The sequence below is a fragment of the Myotis nattereri genome (genome assembly GCF_964212035.1).
Source record: "Myotis nattereri genome assembly, chromosome: 6".
NCBI lineage: Eukaryota > Metazoa > Chordata > Mammalia > Chiroptera > Vespertilionidae > Myotis > Myotis nattereri.
The window spans coordinates 8,246,669-8,269,346 of record NC_138081.1 but is presented as its reverse complement, the minus strand read 5'-3'; the positions used below and the strand labels follow the sequence as shown (position 1 = coordinate 8,269,346).

Here is a 22,678-nt window from a genome sequence, read left to right as displayed (position 1 = left end):
AATATAATGGACTAGTTTGGGCTAGGGGCTGTTTGTTATATAATAAAGTAGCTTTTCCAAATGTGTAGTTAAAAAATTGACAAATTAGTTTATGTTTTTACTTATATAGACACGTTTGTGTAATTAAAATTAAGTACGCATGAAAAGTTCAATTTCACAGAAAAGTTTTCTATATGTGTTACCGTAATTTTACATTTATACCGAGGTCTAGTAAATGCGTGCATTCACCAGTTACCCCGAGTAACAAATGCACAGGCTGGGGCATGGCTTAGCACATGTCCAGGTGTTAAAACTGCTGCAGAAAGACACACCACGTGGCAACAGAACCAATTACCATGTGCGATGTGGTGTGATCATTTGCTGAACATTGTTTACGAGCAGTGACTTTTGCATTTAAATATGTAGACCAGCGGTTCTCAACCTGTGGGTCGCGAACAATGAAAATACATCCTGCATATCAGATATTTACATTACGATTCATAACAGTAGCAAAATTACAGTTATGAAGTAGCAACGAAAATAATTTTATGGTTGGGGGTCACCACAACATGAGGAACTGTATTAAAGGGTCGTGGCATTAGGAAGGTTGAGAACCACTGATAGACTATAGTTATATTTATTTCTTTTGGCGATATTACTACAGTGTTTTTTCCAACATATGCCCTATTTGTGAAATTTGTTAAAAATAACAGTGAATTCATAACCAAAAAAACCCTGTTAATTTAATTATAAGCAAATATTGGTTAAAAGTATCATAAAATTAACAGGGTGTTAATTTTCACATATGACATACAGACAGAAAATTTTATCAGTTAAACCTCAAGTCCATTAAATCAAGGTCCACAAAGTTAAGCGTTAACTATATGTCAATTATATCTCAAATTTTTAGAAAAGCCTAGCTACCTGTTTCAGGCGAGTATCACCCTCACCTCTCGACTGTATACTATAAGAGTCTCTAACCTATGTCCTCAAACAAGCTCTTCCCGGATTCCTATTCATTGTGTGATTTTTTGTCAGGCTGACTTAACAAAAAGTACAAACCTAAATTTACCACTGTCTCGATCAAAACGCTTCAAAGTCTTCCTCATAATCCACCTGCGGACAAGGCTGGTCCCTCCGAAGTCCCTGCAGCCCCGGGCCCTGCCTCTCCCCAGCACCCGCACTTCTTCACCTTCTTCACTCCGTATCACACCTCTAACACCTGCTGCCTACACAGGGCTCCGGGCTGCAGCCTGGCTCCCGGGCCGCTGTGGGCTCTCTACGGATCCCTGCGGAGTGACTCACAGGGTCCTCACGCGCGAGGAGGGGCACTGGAGCGTCCAGCTGGCAGACTTCCTCTGCACCTGCCGTGGCGTGTTGCCGACTGGGGCTGGAGAGCCCGCACTCGTGAAGCTTCTGCTCCTGGTTCAGTGGTTAAGATTCTCTTTGCCACGCACCCAAAGAATTCCCCTGGGCTTGGAATCTAGATGGGCTACTTGATCCTCACTACCCACCAGCTGAGCTTCTCATCAATGCTGCCCAAACTGTGTCCACGTCAGAGCACCCAGAGAGGAGAGGATATTTGCATGCGACACCTTGGATATTGCTGCCTAAAGCCAGAAGCAACACCAGCTGGGACTCTGGTAGCCCCAAGGGCTGAACAGATCAATTTCTTAACACAACTACAGTCCATTTGTGACACACTGGTTGCGATGCTCTACCCTAGTCCTGGCATCTCCAGTTTTTATAATTCATTCATTCTGTCCATAAACACTTACAGAATGGGCTAAGCTCCAGGGACAGCAATACCACTACCATCAATAATGAAGACTGCTGTAGCGCTAACCAGGTACTAAGCATTTTACATGGAACTCATTTAATCCTCACCACAATCCTATTATCATCTTCATTTTACAATTGAGGAAACTGAAGTGGGAGAGGAGGGTTTGAACCCAGGCCGTCTGGATCTGAAGTACTCTACTATGCTGCCTAGTACAGAGGATTTTACTAGTAGCTGGGGTTTATGAACCCTGAAGCTACCTAAAAACAGTGTGAGCTTGCGCATTTTTCTGAAGTGGGAGGAGTCCAAGACTGTCATCAGTCTTACAGGGATTAAAGGTAGCCCTTGCTGGTTTGGGTCAGCGGTTAGAATGTTGGTCCACAGACGTAGGGGTTGCAGGTTCAATCCCCAGTCAAGGGCACATACCTTGGTTGCATGTTCCCCAGCCCCAATAGGGATGCGTGCAGCAGGCAATCAATCAATATGTCTCTCTCACATCGATGTTTCTCTCTCTCTCTCTCCCTCCCCCTCCTCCCTCCCTAACACTCTCTCTGAAAATCAATGGAAAAAATATCCTCTGGTGAGAATTAACAACAACAACAAACAAACAAACAACTGGTCTAGGTGGGAATTCTGACATCTGACTCATCTTCTGGTTTGCTGGGACCCCAGCAGTGACCCCCCAACTTGGCCCAGAGCCCTGATAACTCCCACAGAGTCCCACTCTTATGGAAGAAAGCGCTGGTCTGGCCTCTCTTAGTCTGCTCCATGATCCTTGACTTTCACGCTCTTTACCAGGGAGGGAAATTGTTCTGGTAACTGGTTGTTGTGTAAAGGTATTGTGTCAGAAACAAGAAAACATGTGAGAGTCTAGGTCTGAAATAAAGCAGACTATAAATTGAAAGGGATTACAAAATGACCTCAAATCTGCCTGGCTGGGCCCAGAGCTGCTGCAGCAATGGTGGTTTAACTAAGCTCATCTCTATACTATTGGGACTTTTGGAGGAAAATTCATAGTGTGGTTATGAACACAAGCTCTGCAGTGAGATAGTGTGGATTCTACCTCTTTGAAACTGTGTACTCTTGGGCAATGGAACCTCTCTGAGCCTCAGATGGCACTTCTACAAAAGGGGATAATCCTGGCCGGTGGCTCCGTGGTTAGAATGTCAGACTGAGCACCGAAGGGTCGTGGGTTCGATTCTGGTCAAGGGCACAGGTTTGATCCCCGGCCTCAGTGGGGGCATGTGCAGAAGGCAACCAATTGATGTCTCTCTCTCTCACATCAATGTTTCTCTCTTCCTCTCTCCCCTCCTTCCATTCTCTCTCTAAAAAAATAAATAGAAAAAATATTCTTGGGTGAGATTAACAAAAAGGGGTGTGGGGTGGACAATAATGAAACCTTCCTCACAGGTTGCTGTAAGAACTAGATGAGGTCACGTATGTCAGTATTTAGCACTGGACTGGGATATAGGAAGTACTTTGGAAATATGGGCTCCAAGGAGGGGATGGGAGAGGAGCCTAAAGGGAAATGCGTTTGAAGCAATGGGTAGTTCTAAAACAGATCCAGGAACAGTGGCAACAGCCCAGGACTAGTCTGCAGAAATGGCTTCTAATCTTGATTCCACCTCCCGTGACAGCCACCTCATCTGTAAAATGAAGCACTGGCCCGATGACCCTCAATTCCTTTCCACTGCTCATGCTAGTTACATTTATCAAATATATAGCCCTTGGTATGTGCCTGCCACTGTCCAGAGCACTTTACCCACATTAACTCTTTTATTCGTTTTTTAAAAATTTGTTTTTATTTATTTTAGAGAAAGAGGAAAGGAGAGGAAGAGAGGGGGGAAAGGAGAGAAGGAGAGAGACATCGACGTGAGAATCATCAATCGGCTGCTTCCTGCACACACTCTGACCGGGGCCCGAGCCTGAAACCTGGGCATGTGCCCTGACCAGGAATCGAACTGGCGATCTTTTGGTGCATGGCCTAATGCTCAACCAACTGAGCCACACCACCTAGGGCAACTCTTCTTTCTAATCTTAAGAATAATCCTATGAGGATGTAAGTCCATTTTGCCCATTTTACAGATGAGGTGACTGAGGCTTAGAGGTGAAGTAATTTGTCCAAGTTTCCATAGCTGAAGCCAGGATTCAAAGCCAGGCAGGCTGGCCCCATACCTCTCAATATCTGGTGTATTTCTCCCATCTGCCAATCCACTGTGACACAATGTCAGCTCTTAAAACCCTAGAATATTGGTTGTTTAACTTTCATCTCATCCACTGCAACTGAAACCCAGTTCTTCTTGACCTGCCATACTGGGAAGCAGGAACAGCTGGGAGCCACATTTCCTGTTGAGTCTCCTTACACTCAAAGCAAAGCAATCTCCACTCCTTCACATGTTCTCACGTTCCGGCTAAATATTCGATTTTCCTCCTTAAGCTTCATAATATAAAGCTGGGGTGGGGAACATCCGACCAAGGCCTCATAAGGCCCGAGAAATCCTTTGGCCTGGCCCTGCCAAGGCGTTAGGGGTGAGTTAATCAAATGTTTGACCAAATATAGCAGGCTCATTTTTAACACATTGTTTGCGGGTAGTTTTTATTGCGCTCTAACAGGTGGCGCGGGCCATTTTTGCTAATTTTTTGCGCAAATGGCAACGTTCAGTAAAATTACGATAACTTTAGTTTACGTATTTATACGTTACCCGCATTCTACCGCTAGTCTATAAAAAACGTATTAATACGTGTCCCAGCCCTAACCGGTTTGGCTCAATGGATAGAGCGTCAGCCTGCGGACTCAAGGGTCCCAGGTTTGATTCCGGTCCAGGGCATGTACCTTGGTTGCGGGCACGTCCCTAGTGGGGAGTGTGCAGAAGGCAGCTGATTGATGTTTCTAACTCTCTATCCCTCTCCCTTCCTCTCTGTAAAAAATCAATAAAATATATTTTAAAAAAAAATACGTGTCCCGCGCTCTACTACACTGGTAGAACGTATAAATACATTTCCCACATACAATGTGTTAAGTTGATAATTTTGTATGTCCTGAGAATGATGTTATAAACATACAAATGGCCCTTGGCAGAAAAAAGGTTCCCCACCTGATTATAAACCTTTAAGACAGTCCACTCTCGCTCGCTAACCTTTCCCCGACGGCTGACGCTGCCTTCCACCAGAGCCTGACCGAGGTGCGTCATGGCTGCCAGGCATGTACAAGTGTCTGCCACTTCTCTCCCTTGATTTCATCAAATGGTTTTCTCTGAATCCTCCTGCGTCGGTACTAAACTAACAACACTGAGACTGACAAAGTCAGAGAGGCCTCAGATGGCTGCGTGTGAGCTCCTGCCTGCACTTGACATTTTAGATTCACAACTCCGGTGGCCCACTGAGGAAGGGCGAGGGGAGCAGGGCAGCTGCTCTGTTTCTCTGCGGAGGGTTAGGGTTACCAGCTCCCCCATGACCTGAGCTGAGAGGGGAGAGACAGACTGGGGGAGGGCAAAGGGGATAAGAGCCATGACAAAAGGTAGGGATGACTCTCCCAGAAGTAGCAGCAAGTCCAGTTTCAGTTTATTGCTTTTTGTTGTTGGTATTTTTTGTTAATCCTCACCCAAGGATATTTTTCCATTGATTTTTAGAAAGAGTGGAAGGGAGGGGACAGAGAGAGAAAGATCGATGTGAGAGAGACACATCGGTTAGCTGCCTCTGCAAGCCCTGGGCATCAAGCCTGCAACCCAGGCAACGTGCCCTTGACTAGACTCAAACCCAGGACCCTTCAGTCCACGGGCCGACACTCTATCCACTGAGCCAAACCGGCTAGGGCTGTTTGCTGCATTTTTAAATGAGCTTAACCTATTGACTCTGATGCAGGAAATAGCCCTATGACTTCATAATCCGAGGGGGGGGCGGGAAGAGGGGGGCGCAAAAATAGGTTTATAGTTATGAGTACTCAAAACATGGAGTTTATCCTTGAATTATTATTATTATTTTAAAACATATTTTGATTTTTTACAGAGAGGAAGGGAGAGGGATAGAAAGTTAGAAACATCGATGGGAGAGAAACATCAATCAGCTGCCTCCTGCACACCTCCTACTGGGGATGTGCCTGCAACCAAGGTACATGCCCTTGACTGGAATCGAACCTGGGACCTTAGAGTCCACAGGCTGATGCTCTATCCACTGAGCTAAACTGGTCAGAGCTCCTTGAATTATTATTTATTAATTATGGTATTATTTCCATATGCACAACTGTAAACCCACCCCATATAGAAATGCTTTCCAATGTAAAAACATAAATTATACTTACTGGGGAGAAATAACGTTTAGAAAAACTTTTTAGAGACTTCAGGTGTTTAGGGCTCGCTGTGAAACGAAGTGTGCTTAACCCGCATCCTCACGGCAGGAAGAGGCGGGGCCCGAGAGACGGGAAACGAGAGGAGCCACGTGCTGGTTTCCGCCCTCCGTCCACCCGGTTCAAGGATAACCTGCTCCACACACACTGGGCTCCTCCGAGACCTCAACCTGCTCTCTCTCCCATCACTTTCTGCCACCAGCACTCCCTGGGCATGCAGAACAGGCTTTCCGTATTCTGTCTCAGCCAGCCCAGAGGGCAACTGTATTTAGAAGCAAAAAAAAAAAAAAAGGGGGGGGAACTTAGGAAAAAATGTGACTTCTCACTCAAGAAAGGCCTCATTTGGGAATATAGAAAACTTCTCAGAGAGGACAAAATGGCATTAAGTTGGGAGGGATAAAGGCCGAGAGAGTCAAGGGGCAAATTAGAACCAGATTTGGAAGAGCTGTAGTGAAATTATTCAGTATTTGTTACTATAGAAAAAGACTTCAATGCACACACACTGATGCTAAAAGCCCAAACCACTTTTTAGTATGGTTCCTATTTGGCTACTACAGTTTGACAGTTTTGAATTAGTCACAGCAAAAGGAGTAATTAGGCAAAAGGATTATTTTCAATTTCAAAAGGACAGTGAAGATGCAGACCCCGTTACTGTAGAACAGAATTCATTTAAACGAACGCAGATAACTTAAAAATCTACTTGTCAGCCATATGCTTAAGTGAATTTTAACACCTTAATTTGTAAATGCCCAATCATGGCTGAGTTTCAAAGCCACTTTTTGTCCATGAAAAGAAAAGCCCAGGATAGAGGCATTTGGAAGGGTTATCCTAAGGATTTGCTTTACACCAACAAGAAGTTAGTAGGGCTCTGATGAAGTGCCACCAGGACTGTTTGTGGAGTCGGCGTGGGGTGACCACTGGCTGAGGAAGGGCTATTGAAAGTGGAGCCCTCCCTCACCAGCAGGACAGACGGGACGCCACAGCTAGTTAGAACCATCGCCCTGTGACAGAAAGGTTACATTTACTTCATTAGCTCATTAAAATGGAACAATAGCCAGATCCTTACAAGGAAGAGAAGGCAAAAACAAGCACACACAAAAAAATCAAGTCAAAAGAAGAGTTAGTTTAAGAAAACATTAGGGGGAAATAGTAAAGAAATAAACCATAAGACATGATATTAAAAATACATGCAACTGAACTGTACACTTAAAAATGGTTGAGAGCGCCTGGCCAGTGTGGCTCAGTTGGTTGCGCATCGTCCCATGCACTCAAGAGGTCACCGCTTGGATTCCCAGTCAGGGCAAATGCCCAATTTGTGGGCTTGATCCCAGTGTGAGGCATGCAAGAGGTAGCCGAATGGTGTTTCTCTCTCATAGGTGTTTCTATCTCTCTCTCCCTCTGTATAAAATCAATAAAACAATGTATTTAAGAAAAAAGATGGTTAAGATGCCCTAGCAGTTGTGGTTCAGTGGTTACAGCATTTGCCCTTGAACTGAAGAGTTCTGGCGTTTGATTCCCAGTCAAGGGCGCATACCTGGGCTGCAGGTTTGACCCCTGGCCCCTGTTGGGGTGAGTGCTGGTGGCACTCTTGCATCAAAAATTTCTCTTTCCCTCCCCCAACCTCCCTCCCTTCCACTCTCTCTAAAAACCAATTAAAAAATATCCTCAGGTGAGGATTAACAACAACAAAAAATTAATTAAGATGGCAAATCTTACATTATGTGTATTTTACCACAATTTTAAAAGTTGGGTGAAAAAAATACATGCAGACACATAACAAACCTCTAAGAACAATATCCTGACAAATAAGGCTACAATATGAAATGAAAAGCAAAAAAAACAAACAAAAACACACACAAAGAAAGAATAATCATGACACTATTTTACTTACTGGTATTAAATGACCAAAACTCAAAGTAAAAGTATTAACATCCAATAGACAATGAGATACTACTACACTCCGATTAGAATGGCCAAAATCCAAAACACTGACAACACCAAATGCTGGCAAGTATGTGGAGGAACAGAAACTCTTATTTATAGCTGGTGGGAAGGCAAGATGGTGCTCTGGGAGACAGTTTGGCAGTTTCTTACAAAGCTAACCATATTCTTACCAAATGATCCAACCATCCTAGTCCTAATTTACCCGAACGACTTGAAAACTTGTGTTCATACCTTCACTCTTGGGAAGCAGCTGAGAGGGTCCTTTAAAAAATAAACTCTGTACATCTAAACAATGGAATATTCAGTGGCAAAAAGGAATGAGCTAAGTCATAAAAAGACACAGAGGAACCCTAAATGCATTTTGCTAAGTGAAAGAAGCCAATCTGAAAAGACTCCATACAATATGAGTCCAACTATGTGGAACTAGGAAAGGCAAAACTATGGGGACAGTAAAATACCAGTGGTTGCCAAGGGTGCAGAGGGGGGAGAGGGGGGATGGAGAGGTGGCGCACAGGCCATTTTGGGCAGTGGATCTATTCTGTGTGACATGTAATGCTGGGTCCTGACATTGTGCAATTCACACAGTCCACGGGATGTACAACGCAGAGTGAATCATAACGTACACGGTGGACTTTAGTTAATAATGCACCAACACTGGTCCATCAATTGTAGCAGATAACCGCATAATGCCAGATGTTAATACAGGCACACCTTGTGTTTTTGTGCTTCACAAATACTGCTTTAAAAAAAATTGAAGGTTTGTGGCAATTCGCTGAGTAAACATTAACAGGAGTTTGGAAGAAGTTGATTCCAACCCTCATGGGTGACTCTGAGGGGCTCAGGGTGTCATGGAGGAAGTAACTGCAGATGTGGTGGAAACAGCAAGAGAACTAGGGTTAGAAGTGGAGTCTGGAGACGTGACTGAGTAGCTGCATCTCGAGATAAAACGGTAACGGATGAGGAGTCTCACCGGTGAACAAAGAAAGCGGTTTCTTGAGATAGAATCTACTTTGGTGGAGATGCTGTGAAGACTGTGGAAATGACAACAAAGGATTTAGAATGTTACACAAACTTAGTTGATAAATCAGGGTTGGGAGGGCTGGCTCCAATTTTGAAAGTTCTACTGCGGGTAGAATGCTATCAAACAGCGTCACATGCTACAGAGAATCAGTCGTGAAAGGAATGGTCAACCGATGCTGCAAACGTCACTGTCTTATTTTAAGAATCCGCCACAGCCACACCGCCCTTCAGCAACCACTGCCCTGATCAGTCAGCAGACACTGACATCGAGGCACAACCCCCACCAGCAAAAAGATTATGACTCCTATGACTGCTGAAGGCTCAGATAATGGGGAGCAGTTACTAGTTATGTACACTGTATTTTAACACATAATGCTCATGCTCGCTTATAGACTGCGGTATAGTGTCAACATAACTTTTATACGCATAGAGAAACCCAAAACTTCTATGACTCACGTTATTGCAACATTTGCTTTGCTGTCGTGGTCTGGAACTGAACCTGAAATATCTCCAAGGTCTGCTTAAAATAGGGGAAACTGGGAACGGAGGTGGGGGGAAGTATATGGGATTACTCTGTACTTTGTTCAATTTTTCTGTATACTTAAAACTGCTCTAAGAAATAAAGTCTATTAATAAAATAAAATAAAAATCCCAACCATGGATGTTGGCAACACCAGGAGGCTGGCCCACACGTGCACTGCTGATGGCACTGGACTCCCCAGAGGGCCGCCCGTCAATGCCGAACCCCACTGGGGAAAGTTCTGCATCTGAGAGCTAATAACCTCATCTTCGTAATTCATCCCACAAAAGGAGTCCACAGAAAACAAGAGCTATCTGCACAAGGATCCCTGCTTAAACATTTTAGACAAGAACCACGAACCGTCTAGATCAGGGGTCCTCAAACTACGGCCCGCGGGCCACGTGCAAATACAAATATTGTATTTGTTCCCGTTTTGTTTTTTTACTTCAAAGTAAGATATGTGCAGTGTGCATAGGAATTTGTTCATAGGTTTTTTTTTTAAACTATAGTCCGGCCCTCCAATGGCCTGAGGGACAGTGAATGGCCCCTGTTTAAAAAGTTTGAGGACCCCTGACTAGATTAATGGAGAAGGGTTCACAAATTAATGCTAAGTGAAAAAAGACATCAGCTCACAGAAACCGTAACTCCAAGTGACATGATGTAGAAGAGGCCAAGAAGAGATGAATAGTTGTGCTGAAAGGGGTATAATCTTTAAAAAAAAAAGGTCGCTGACATGAATAGGTGGCAGCATTGGGCTGAGGTAATTCTCCAGTGGACATGAAACCCGTTTGCTTGGTTGCCAGCTCCTCCCTAGGATTTTCCTTTATTCTCCCACAGCCCCTCTATTACTCCCTGCACCGCATCCCTCCTCGGTACTGCCCTGCAAGGAGAGGTGTCTGTTCTTCCTCTAATGCACGCCAGTGTGAGTGCTGAGGTCGGGAACGAATTCCTCTGGAATTTTTCTTCCTTTTTTTCTAACCACCAAAGGCCCAGTTACCTCTTTTGAATGTATTTTTAAATGCAATGTTCTTCAAACTGGACTGTTGTGCTCTGTGTATCTTCTGGAACGGAGTGTCATGGTGGGCTCCATGATTCAGTACCTACCCTGACCTCTAGGTAGTCTATATATTCCTTTTGACTCTGAGAGTCTGTTCATTAAAGCCGGGGGCAGTGGAGCGGGAGGGATTGAGAACAGAAGCAACAGGAGATCCAGGCGGAGCTGCTCTGGCTCCAGACATGTTACCGGGAAGAAATGAGTCGATGGGGCTGCTGTTAGCTCACCGGGAAGGCAGAGAAAGGGGGCCTTGGGGACAGGGAGTGAGCCCTGGACAAGCTGCCGCTGCCCATTGCTCCCCTGGCTGCAAGTGTTGTGGGGACCTTAGCATTTAGGAGATGCGCGCCTGAGAGGGAAGAGAGGCATGGGCATGCTCCGGGGAGGGAGCGCACGCCATGTACATTCTTAACTCAAATCAATGTTCATGATGCCAAAGGGAAACAGGCATCACGTCCTGGGAGTACACACCGGTACAAGCTCTATGTGGAGCAATTTGCCGTATCAATCAAAATTAGCAATGTATACACCACCTGACCCAGCAATTTCGGGTCTAGTCCAAGGTTATTCCTGGCATCCTTGTATGCACTAATAACAAATAATTAGAAATAGCATAAACAGAAGAAGCCACAGGAGAGCCGGGGCGGGCTGCTTTGGCTCTCTAGAAATACAGGACTTCTTTACTACGCAGACATTAATAAATGAGGGAGCCCTTAACATATTGACATGAAAAACTAAAATACAGGTTGGACAAAAGTAGGGTTAGAGTTGTGAGTACACAAAACAGTTTATTCTTGTATTATTATTTATTAATTATTGTATTATTTTCCACACAAACAATTGTAAACCTACTTTTGCCCCACCCTGTATATTAAATAAAAATGCACGGTATAAAACAGTGCCTTTTGTATGCACCCATGGGCATTAAAAAATAATCTGTGGAAAGATAATTGAGAAGGCTGACTTTTCACTATGTATCTTTCTTTTTTAAAATATATTTTTATTGGTATCAGAGAGGAAGCGAGAGAAACATCAGTGATGAAAGAGAATCATTGATTGGCTGCCTCCTGCACGCCCCACACTGGGGATCAAGCCCACAACCCAGGCATGTGGCCTTGACTGGAATCAAACCCAGGACCCTTCATTCTGCAGGTTGACACTCTATCCACTGAGCCAAACTGGCCAGCACTGTATTTTTCATACTTAAGAAACCCTGAAAGCCTCATGAATGTATTACCCATGTAAAAGAAATAAAAATCTTATCTAATAAAGAGGGAATATGCAAATTGACCATTATACTGTAATGGTCAAGATGGCTGCGCCCATAGCAGAGGTAGGGATTCCGTAACACAAGATGGCTGCGCCCACAGCGGAGGCGGAGCTCCCATAACAAGCCTTAACGAGCAATCAGCTGGGACCTGAGGCTGCGTGGCGCTTGGCCCCCCAACCCAGTGGGGCTTGACAGGGGATCTCAGGCCACGTCCCCCACCTGGCGGGGATTGACGGGGGACCTCAAGGCGCACCCCCTGCCCTGGCCTGGGGGACCTCAGGCTGCACTGCCTGCCCCAGTGCCGGGTCAGGAGACCTGAGGCTGCGCCCCCCGCCCAGTGGGGCTTGACAAGGGTGGGGTCGGCAGGGTCTGGATCTCGCCCAATGGAGCTGGGGCCTGCTGGGTCTGGGTCTCACGAGATTTTGAGGCGCCACAGGTGGGTGGGGACTTGAGTCTGGGTCCCGCGGCATGCCCCAGACTCTGACAGGAGGAAGATTTTCATATACATTTTACTAATTTTCTTTCATCTCCGACACTTCAATTATAGAGAAAGGCAAATAGCAATATTAAGATATTTCCTCTAGCCCTAACCAGTTTGGCTCAGTGGATAGAGCGTTGGCCTGCAGACTGAAAGGTCCCAGGTTCGATTCCAGCCAAGGGCATGTACATTGGTTGAGGGCACATCCCCAGTAGAAGGTGTGCAGGAGGCAGCTGATCGATGTTTCTAACCCTCTATCCCTCTCCCTTCCTCTCTGTGAAAAATCAATAAAATATATTTAAAAAAAATATTTCCTCTAATTAATCCCCTTTTAATGTGCATGAATTTTGTGCACCGGGCCACTAGTAAATGAATAAAAGAAGACAGTTTAAAAGCATTCTCTGCATTCCCTTTGTTGGTTACAGGAATATCTATGATTCTCTGTGAGGCATGGCTAGTCCAGTGCTGACAGGATAGATTCCATGATGTTACAGATTTGTAGCAAAACCACATCTGAAAACGTAGCTTCACAATTCCTGTATGTCATTCTAGAGCATCACATGGAACGTGAGGCAACAGCAAATCTATATGGGACCCGAGGAAACACTGTGTCCCACCTGGCCACCAGGCTGGGTCCTGCAGGAGTAGTGGCTAAGCAGGCTTTACCTCCGCCCTCACTGTTTTTTTAATTTCCCTTCACCCACGGATACGTTCATTGATTTTTAGAGAGAGAGGAAGGGAGAAACATTGGATCAGTGCCTCCCTTATGCGTCCCAATCCGGGATCGAACCCGCAACCCAGGTATGTGCCCTGACCAGGAATTGAACCCACAACCTCTTTGGTGTATGGGACAGCACTCCAACCAACTGGGTCTCCTGGCCAGGGGGCCCCTCACTGTTTTTAAGGTCCCAGGACAGTACTTCCTAGGTTAAGAGGATGAGCTCAGATCCAGAGAACTGGTCTCAGGTACCCCTGCCTCACCCTCCACATCCAAGCCTCAGCCCAGTTCTTCAATCTCCAGCCCCCACTCCACCACCACCACCGCCCCCCCCCCCCCCGCCCGCCCCGTCCCTCGGTTCCTGACTGCGTGGGTCTCATGCTTTGCCAAAATCCCAAAGCGGCAGGGACTTCCACCAAACGGAGTCATCCGCGTGAGAAACACTACCAAGCTAAAAACGGCACCGGGGCTGCTCGGAGATGCATCCCTGCTGAGGGCAGGCCTGGAGGTGTGACCCAGCGGCGCTGAAGCACCTGCCGTGCCGCTGAGACAGTCTGAACGGAGTGAGGCACTGGGTGTCGCATCCCACACGGCAGCTCTTTCTGATGCCGAACTGCACTTCCACCAGCAAAGCCCAGATGACTGCACGGCACAGGTGAGCTCCTCACAGCCGTCACTCTCATTTCCATACCTTTCCTGTCACTGTCCAGGGCAGGAGGCCCCTGTGGTGTTGTCAGTAGTTTAATGCCACCTGTTAAAGACAATGGCTTCAGCTGCACTTGGATTTGTGTCTCAGAGACTCTGTTTAGCTTCTCAGAGACTCTCTTTGCAATATAAGCATGGACATCTAAATGACATAAGGGTAAACACGGGGAGCCTGTGCTACCAGACGCAGTGAGGAGCTGAACCCTGCCATATGTTTTCCTTACACTTGACTTTTGGGGGGGAAATAACACACTCCCACTTTCCGTTATACTGCTTATAATTCAGTTCCTGGAAAGCATGCGTTTCAGCTCAATCAGCACCTAACAAAGAACGTGCCCACAGGTACTGGTACTAGGTCACATCGTGAATTGAGCTCTTTAGCTCAAACCTGAATTCTAAATCAGCGCCACTTACTGTGAACTAAATCCAGTGGAAACTCCACAGACTTCCATCTACTCTGGAACTATGAGCTCCTTAAGAGACGTTCCTAGCAGAGGAGTAAGTGTTAAGTGGAGGAAAGGAACTGAGTCCCACCCCCCCTAACTCTTCCCCAGCCCAACTAGGATGACCAGTTTCCCCACTCGGACACTACCTTGCCTCATCCTGACGCCCATGTTCAGTTTTCTCCCACACCCAGGTCAGTAACAAGGTTTCCATGGTTAACACCGCACCAGACAAAGACTCCAGCCCGTTCCCTCTGCACTTGGCAGTGAAGCTACACCAGGCGGCTGAAAGGCACGGGTGCACCTTCTACGCCATCATAGCCCCTGGATCCAGCATAGCACCCAGCGCAAGGGAGGTACTCTCTATACATTACTGTAGGGAGAGAGGGAGGGAGGGAAATGCCGCCACCTTATGTAGGGCTCAGCACAAAATAATCTCAAGCTTACAGATGTATTACCTTCTTAACTCTAAGCACTAATTCACCAACCCTAGTCTAAAGCAGCCATTTCGCAGATAAAGACGCAGAGGCCAGAGCTGCAGAGGCGTCCCAAAGGGTCACACAGCTCCACAGTGGCAGCCGGCCTCACACCTGGACTGCCTTCCCACCATACTTCTTCGTCCCTTCCCCAGTAATAGTGTTCTCTTAGTTCCCAGGAGAGCAGAAATCTCCTCATGTCTAACATGCTTGTAAATCCAGCTGCTTGGTCAACACCCCCATATCCAAAAAAAATCTCAAAGTCGACATGTTTCAAAGTGAATTCCTTATCTTCCCCTTCTCACAACCTCCTCCTCCCCAGGCCCCTGATTTTTACTAAATGGGAACTCCATCCTTTAGTTGCTCAGGCCAAAAATGAGGGAGCCATCCTCACCTTCTCTATTTCTTTCACGTGCAGCATCCAATCTATCAGCAAATCCTGCTGGCTCCTCTTTCAAAGTATATACCCAGACTCCAACCACTTCTCACTCTTACTGCTTTACTTTGGGTCCAAGCCACAAGCTTCTTTTGCCTGGACCATTGCAGTAGCCTCCTAACCAGTTTCCCTTCTCCCACTCTCGGCCCCTACACTTCAACACAGCGGCCAGAATGATCCTTTATGTCAGTTATTGTCACTTATCTGCCTAGAATCCTCTAACGCAGCGGTTCTCAACCTGTGGGTCGCGACCCCTTTGGCGGCCGAACGACCCTTTCACAGGGGTCTCCTAAGACCATCCTGCATATCAGATATTTATATTACAATTCATAACAGTAGCAACATTACAGTTATGAAGTAGCAACGAAAATAATTTTATGGTTGGGTCACCACATGAGGAACTGTATTTAAAGGGCCAGAAGGTTGAGAACTACTCCCACCTCACTCACAATTCACAATAAAATCCAGTGCCCGTGAGGCCCAATGTTATCTGTCACTAGCCCACTCCCATCCCTACATCTCCTGCTGTTTGCTCGCTCACCCGACTACAGCCATACTCACAGGCATCCTCATGTTTCTCAAACATCCTCATGTTTCTCCTGCCTCAGGACCAGTGTACTTGCTATGCCCACCGACTGGAATACATTTCCTCCACATGTACACTTGGCTCATTCCTTAACTTCGTTCAGTTCTTTGTTCAAATGTTAGCTTTTTAGCGAGACCTTCTCTGACTACTCTATTTCAAATGTAAGACCCTGACTCCTGGTGTTCCCTATTTCCCTTCTCAGCTTAATTTTCTCAATATATACTTTCCTTATTTGTTTATTGTATGTCTCTCCCTCATCCACTCCCCAAAAGGTGAGCTCTTCAAGTCCTGGAACTTTGTTTTTTTCAGTGCTGTACCCCAGGGAACAGTACCTGGCCTCTAGCATATCCACCAGACATCTGTGGAATGGACGAGTGAATGAACGAACATCGATACCTTTAGAATCTTCCAGTAATAGAAAGGCTTTAGACCAGAAGAACCTAGTTGAATCTGATCTCTCCCTCGCCTCCCCCACGGCCTTGCCTTCTTCTCAGGTCCAGTCCAGTCCAGTCTATTATCACCAGAAACCACACCTGGGCTGGGACTCACGGAAGGGCCAGAGCCACAGGTGCTTGTTGCCAGGATGTTACAATTCCCAGGCCATCGGGTACAGAATTCTGCAAGGTGCTAATTTTTGTATTTAGCTCCCTGGTACCTCACAAACAGAAGAGGTCAAAGATAGGCCAGGACTAAAAATACTACCAACCTAGATAATGGTACTGACTCAGCTACAGCTCAGTTACTTTGAGGTGTTTTCCAAGGAACTGTGCTAAACTCTCACTTGTTCATCTAGCTGCCCTTTTATTTTTTTAAATATATTTTATTGATTTTTTACAGAGAGGAAGGGAGAGAGATAGAGAGTTAGAAACATCGATGAGAGAGAAACATCGATCAGCTGCCTCCTGCACATCTCCTACTGGGGATATGCCCGCAACCAAGGTACATGCCCTTGACCGGAATCGAACCTGGGACCTTTCAGTCCACAGGCCGACACTCTACCCACTGAGCCAAGCCAGTTTCGGCTAGCTGCCCTTTAAAAAAAACACACACACACATACACAAAACCACAAAACGATTATATTATGGATTTCAAACATACACAACACAAGAATAGTATAATGAACTCCATGAACCCATTACCCAACTTCAACCATTATCAACATTTTGTTCATTTGGTTTCTTCTATTCTGTCTCTGAAACCCCCACTGAATATTTCATCTAGCTGTTTTTTTAAGAACTGGTCTATATATGACAGACCCTGGCCTTGTAACCACGGTATTCTAGCAAGTATGTCAACCTAATTGCTAATCTTACCAGAACACAGTAAAAACAAGCACTTATACCATTCCCCCACTGGAGCAATGACTAAAAAAAAAAAAAAAAAAAAAGAGATGTCTAAATTCCAGACTGTTAAAATCAAGGAACTCTGCCCACTGTCACCTTTAGAAGGATTTGCGGAGAGGGCTGTTGTAGCTACAAGTGAATGCAGATGTAAGCTGTTTCTGTTTTCACTTGTTTGTACTGATGTAAATTTCTGAATGTGTTCATTCAACCCAGTATTTACTGACTATCTGGAAATATGAGGGTCAGGATTAAGATGACAGAAGGTAAAGAAAGCCCAGTCTCTCTTCTCAAAGAAATCACAGTGGGGGTGGGAGGCTGGGTGAGAAGAATACACAAATAACAAAGATACAAAGCAGCAGAAGTACTGTGCCCTAAGAAGATTAAATAAATCTAAGGCAAAAACTCTGTTTAATTGAATCCCGGCCAGCGTAAACTAGGCAGGTTTGAGGGCAAGAGGAGTAATGGAGCAAGTGGTTGAACATCGACCTATGCCCAGGTTGTGGTCTCCATCCCAGTGTGTGTGTGTGTGTGTGTGTGTGTGTGTGTGTGTGTGAGTGAGGGGGGGTCGGGGACGGGGGGGGGGGGGTCGGGGTGTGTGTGCAGGAGGCAGCCCATCAATGTTTCTCTCCCATCACTGATGTTTCTATCTTTCTCTCCCTCTCCCTTCCACTCTGAAATCAATAAAAATATATTTAAAAAACAAACCCACAGCACCATCTGGTTTGGCTCAGTGGATAGAGCCTCAGCCGGCGGACTGACAGGTTCCAGGTTTGATTCCGGCCAAGAGCACGTACCTAGGCTGCAGGTTTGATCCCTGGCCCTGGTCAGGGCGTGTGCAGGAGGCAACTAACCAATGTGTCTCTCTCACAGCAATATTTCTCTCTCTGTCTTTCCCCTTCCTTTCCACTCTCTCTAAAAATCAATGGAAAAATATCTTTGGGTGAGGATTTTTAAAAAAAGTAAATAAATAAAATAAACCCGCGGAATTTGTGGACCCTGCAGTTTACCCCTCCTTAACTCTGGGTTATGCCCTCTGCTATATTTATTGCTGTAGAGTCAGTAAGTACATTACAGGAGGCCTGGGAATTTGGTGACCCACAGAACAGACTTTTGGATGTGAATCTTGAACGTTACATTTTGCTACTCACCAGTCTTCTGGTGGGAGAGGAAGGTCCTCCCAGGGCTTGGAAAACAATGGAGCTAATTCAATGCAGGCAGAAGCTGACACTCAAAGCATTCTACCCCAAGGGCACATACAGCAAACAGTTTCATAAACAGGATAGGGTCGTGGGAGTGGGTCAAGGACACAAGGTTAGATTGATTCAGAAGAATTTCCTTGCTCTCTAAAGGGCTGTGAGCTTGGTGATCTATTATCAGAACTTTCCAGAGAATTGTGTAGTTCTTTGGACAAGCCAAAGAGGCCAATGGTTTGGACAGTGCTGTGTGTGAAGGAAGGAGAGGGCTGAGTGGCAGGGTCGTTCATGTGGTCCTGGAGTTAGATGCACAGGAAAAAGGAAGAAGGCAGAGTTGGGATGGGAGAGAGGTTTACATTATAATTGATGTCATCAAGATTGGTGAGGTGAGGATGGTTGGGAGAAAAATAAGGGAAACGAAGAGGATACTGTGAGAAGGGACAGGGGCACAGGGAGAGGGAAAAGGTGATAGATGATTCGGGTTTGAAAAGGACATCGCTGGTGAAAATGAGGAAAATGCCAGGAGATCCGGGCATCTGAGAGGCAGGATCTCAGAGCTTATTGGACAGAGTGTAAAAAGGAGGATCTTAAGATGAAAGGGTTATAAGCTGGGTGAAGGCAGTCACTACACCAGAGCTAATAACTAGTAGATGAAGGTTTAGGTAGAGGATGGCAGAAGGGATGCAGCTACAACACTAGAGAAACTGAAAATAGGAAGAGATCATATGAGGAAAGACTGCAGGGCTAGAGGGCGTTAGAGTGTATGAATTCCTGTGGGTAAGGAACTTAATAGGATGAGAGGATCTGGGATAAAATGCCAATGAAGTGGGAGACACGTTAGGGTGAAATAATGAAGTGAGAAGGAGCTCCAAGGACTCTCAGGGTGAGACGACAGCTGGACAAAGAATGAAGAGAGTAATGTATTAAGGTGCAGGGGTGTCAGGGCATGTGGGGTCAAAAGTCATGAACAATGGGTTGAGGAAGTCACAAAGCCATGGGGCAAAGAGTCACAGAAACCTTGAGTTTTGTGGAATGAGTTGATATAGGGCTTAGGAATCTATCTACCTACCTATCTACCTATCTATCTATCTATCTATCTATCTGCCTAATATGCAAAGTATCCCCTCAGGAGTTCGACCAGGAGACCTGGAGTTCGATTGCTCGCTATGACATGTGCTGACCACCAGGGAGCGGCACGGAACATGGCAGGCCACCAGCGGCGGTGGCAGGGCACTGAGGGAGCGAGGGAAGGAGGCAGGGAGGTGGGGAACCTGATCGGCCCTGATCGCCGGCCAGACCTAGGGACCCTACCTGTGCACAAATTTCATGCACAAAGCCTCTAGGCTGAGGGTGACCTAGAAAACTAGATAGGTTTGAGGGCTCGAGAGGTAACGGAGCAAATGGGTTTTGAAGACTGGGTTCAAATCCCAGCTGTGATACTTATCTGAGTTTCAGGTTCTTCATTTATTTAAAACCAACTCAAAACGAACAAAAGTGGGAAATGGTGGTGGATATAATAGCAACCATCTCATGAGGTTGTTGAAAGGTAAACACGGGCCAGGCAAGGTGCCAAGTGCTTTGGACACATTATCTCAGGCACTACTATCATCTTCACTTAACAAGAGTGGAGATGAGGGTTCGGAGAGGCTAGATGGTATGCCTGAGGTGCCACAGCGGAAGGGCTACAGTCACACTAGAACTCGGGTCTCTTATCACATCAGTGCCTAGAGCTGAAGCATTCTGCTGTGCTGCTTGGCAAGCATGTTAACTGATGGGGCCTGATCAAGGGAAGTGGGTAGGAACTATTAAGAGTGTAGGGGGTCAGGGGAGTGAGAGAATAAGGACCAGGAAGCAAGTGGACCCTGGGGTGAGGTTACCAGAGTCAACTCCTTAGGGAAGGGCACAAAAATGATTGCAAACGAGTATTATCTTGGCTGAGAATTGCAGACTTTCACAGCTGGAAAGAAACTCTGAGGTCCTTTAACCCAACCTGAACACAACACAGATGAGAAGCTGAGGTCCAGAGTGAAGAAAGGGCTTCTCTCAGGTTCCCAAAGCACAACCCTGGCAGAGCCAGGGCCCACACACTCAATCCAGAATTCTTTTGGCGCCTCCAACTATTACTACTTCGTATTCATCTCCAGATCTTCCCTGCCCTGGCAGGGTGCTAGGGCATTTTTAAATCACGTGCCGATTGACACTGGCGGGCTGGGCGCAGCGAGGATTGTCAGTGGGGGTGACTTTAGGATGAAGGGGGGACATGGAATGAAGACCATGAGGTAACAGGGCAAAGAACGGCTGATCAGGCATTGAGGGTTTGCAGATGACGGGGTGGGAACCTACGGAAGGAGGCTTGAGAGTCACCAAGCTTGCGGGAGAACACGGTAGAAAGGGCGGGGTTACGGGACCAGCGGGGTCGCTGAGAAGGTTTGCGGTTATCAAGGAGGGGCGTGGGGGATCTCCGGTCCCGAGTGACGGTATGAAACTGAGGGAGTCACTGAGTTGGGGGTCCCTGCGCAGGGCTGGGGAAGTTCCGAGGTTGTCGGAGTCAATGACGAAGAATTGAGGGTTCCCGGGGAGGTCTTAGGGTCAGTTGGTGGGGTGTGGGGCCACGGAGGTGGAGGCGGGCGCCGTCACGGGTGGGGTTTGGGAGTCCCGGGCGGGGGGTAGCAGCAGGCGGAATGGAGGGGAGGGACGGGGGTCGGGGGCCGGGACCCTGGTGGGGAAGGGTCAGGCCGCCGTCCAGCCGCCGGGCTAGGGCAGGAGGAAGGTGGGCACGACGGGCTCGGGACCTTCCGGGGGCCCTGCGCCCGCCCGGCCTCCCACCTGGGCACGGTGGACCCTCTCTTCCCAGAGCCACCAACCTGACAGCCCCCGAGGGCGACTCCGCCGACAGACCGCCATGCACCGGGCCCCGCCACCAGCGCCGGCCCCGCAACCCGCCTGCGCCATCGCCCGCCCGCCCGCGCGCAGCTTGCCTCGCGCGGTATCCAGGTTCCAGGGCCACCGCACTGTCCTCTCCGGTCGGCGCGCCTCTACCGGCCCCGGAACCCGCATGCAAAATGCCGGGCACGTCCACCCCGAACCCCAGTCGCCGCGGCCGCCGTCCTAGTTATCCTGGTTCCCGGGCCCCTGCAGCCCGGGCGGCCGGGCTCCGAGCCGTGCCCCTCGCAGCCCCGCCCCCGCCGGGGTGACGCACGGCCTCTGCCGGCGCCCGGGAGGGCGTGATGACGTCACGACGCCCGGATCCGCGCCTGGCGGGCGGCGGGCGGGCTGTCGCTATAGCAATGCGGAGGCGCCACCTGTCGCGCCCAGGGACTCGGTCCACCAGGGACTCGGCAGGAAGGGGAGGAGCCCGGGCCCCACGGAGGAGCGTCGCGGCCTGCAGACTGGCAGGTGCGCTCGGGGAGGCGGGGTCGGAGGGGCAGCCTGTGAGGGGAGCGGTTCCCGCGGGGCCCCCTGCCCGCGCCTCGGGCTCAGCCCAGGTCGCCGCGCCTCCCGTCCGCGGGCACAGCCTGCGAGCCGAGCTCCCAGGGAAGCAGCGCGGGGACCGTGAGCTCCTTGCGGGAAAGGAGGACGGTGAGGAGCGCGAGGCGCCGCCCCTGAGGGGGCGCCCCACGGGCCCCTTGGGTTCACTCTCATTCCCCTTCGCCCCGCCCCAGCGCGAAACCCCTACTCCCCCCGGTATCCCCGCTCGGGGTGAAGGAACCGAGCCCTTTTACTATTTCCCCCTCCCACGAGGGAGAGGCTGCGATTGGGGCGCTCGCAGAAATCTAAGGGAACATTAAAGGGGAGGAAGCCTTTGGTAAAAAAATAAAAAAAAAAATAAGTTAGTAAGGTGAGGGGTCAGATAGGGAACTGGTAGAGGTTGCCTTTTAGGAGAGGAATTGAGTGCCTGGAGGAATGAGGTGAGCAACTTTTCCATCTCTATCCTATAGTTTCTTTTGTTTTCTCCCTCTCCTTCCCCGCCCCCCCCCCCCCCCCCGCCAAAAAAAACCCACACACCCAATTTAACTTTAAAAAAATGGAATGTACTGAGTGTGGGGCTTATGGTGGCTAAACATGCCAGTGGGGGCACTGACATCCTATTCCTCTCCTCAGGTCTGAAGACCTTAACCAGAAAGCCCTCTCCTTCCATTTCAGACATTGCCTTTCCCCATCTTTGTTTTGGCTCAGCATTTCCTGAGGCTGGACTGGGGCCACAGTTTCCTTAGGTTCTCAGTTTCGGTGGGCAGTGGGTAGCAACTGATGGCTTATTCTTATATTAGAGGCCCGGTGCACAAAATTCGTGCACTGGGTGGATGTCCCTCAGCCCAGCCTGCCCCCTCTCACAGTCTGGGAGTCCTCAGGGGATTCCTACTGACGGCTTAGGCCCTAAGCTACAGTCTGGCCT

At 47.8% G+C, this 22,678-nt stretch overlaps 1 protein-coding gene across 2 annotated transcripts in view; it reads right to left on the bottom strand.

The window, feature by feature from the left end:
- ZNF76 (zinc finger protein 76) overlaps positions 1-21,477 on the bottom strand; it is a 37,847-nt gene extending 16,370 nt beyond the window's left edge. Inside the window, exon 1 of one of the 2 annotated variants that reach the window (XM_081093908.1) lies at positions 21,264-21,477. The gene's annotated coding sequence lies outside the window, so the exon portion shown is untranslated. Of the gene's footprint in view, positions 1-21,149 lie in introns of both variants that reach the window. The other variant, XM_081093907.1, reaches the window with a different exon arrangement.
- Positions 21,478-22,678: the final 1,201 nt, after the last annotated feature.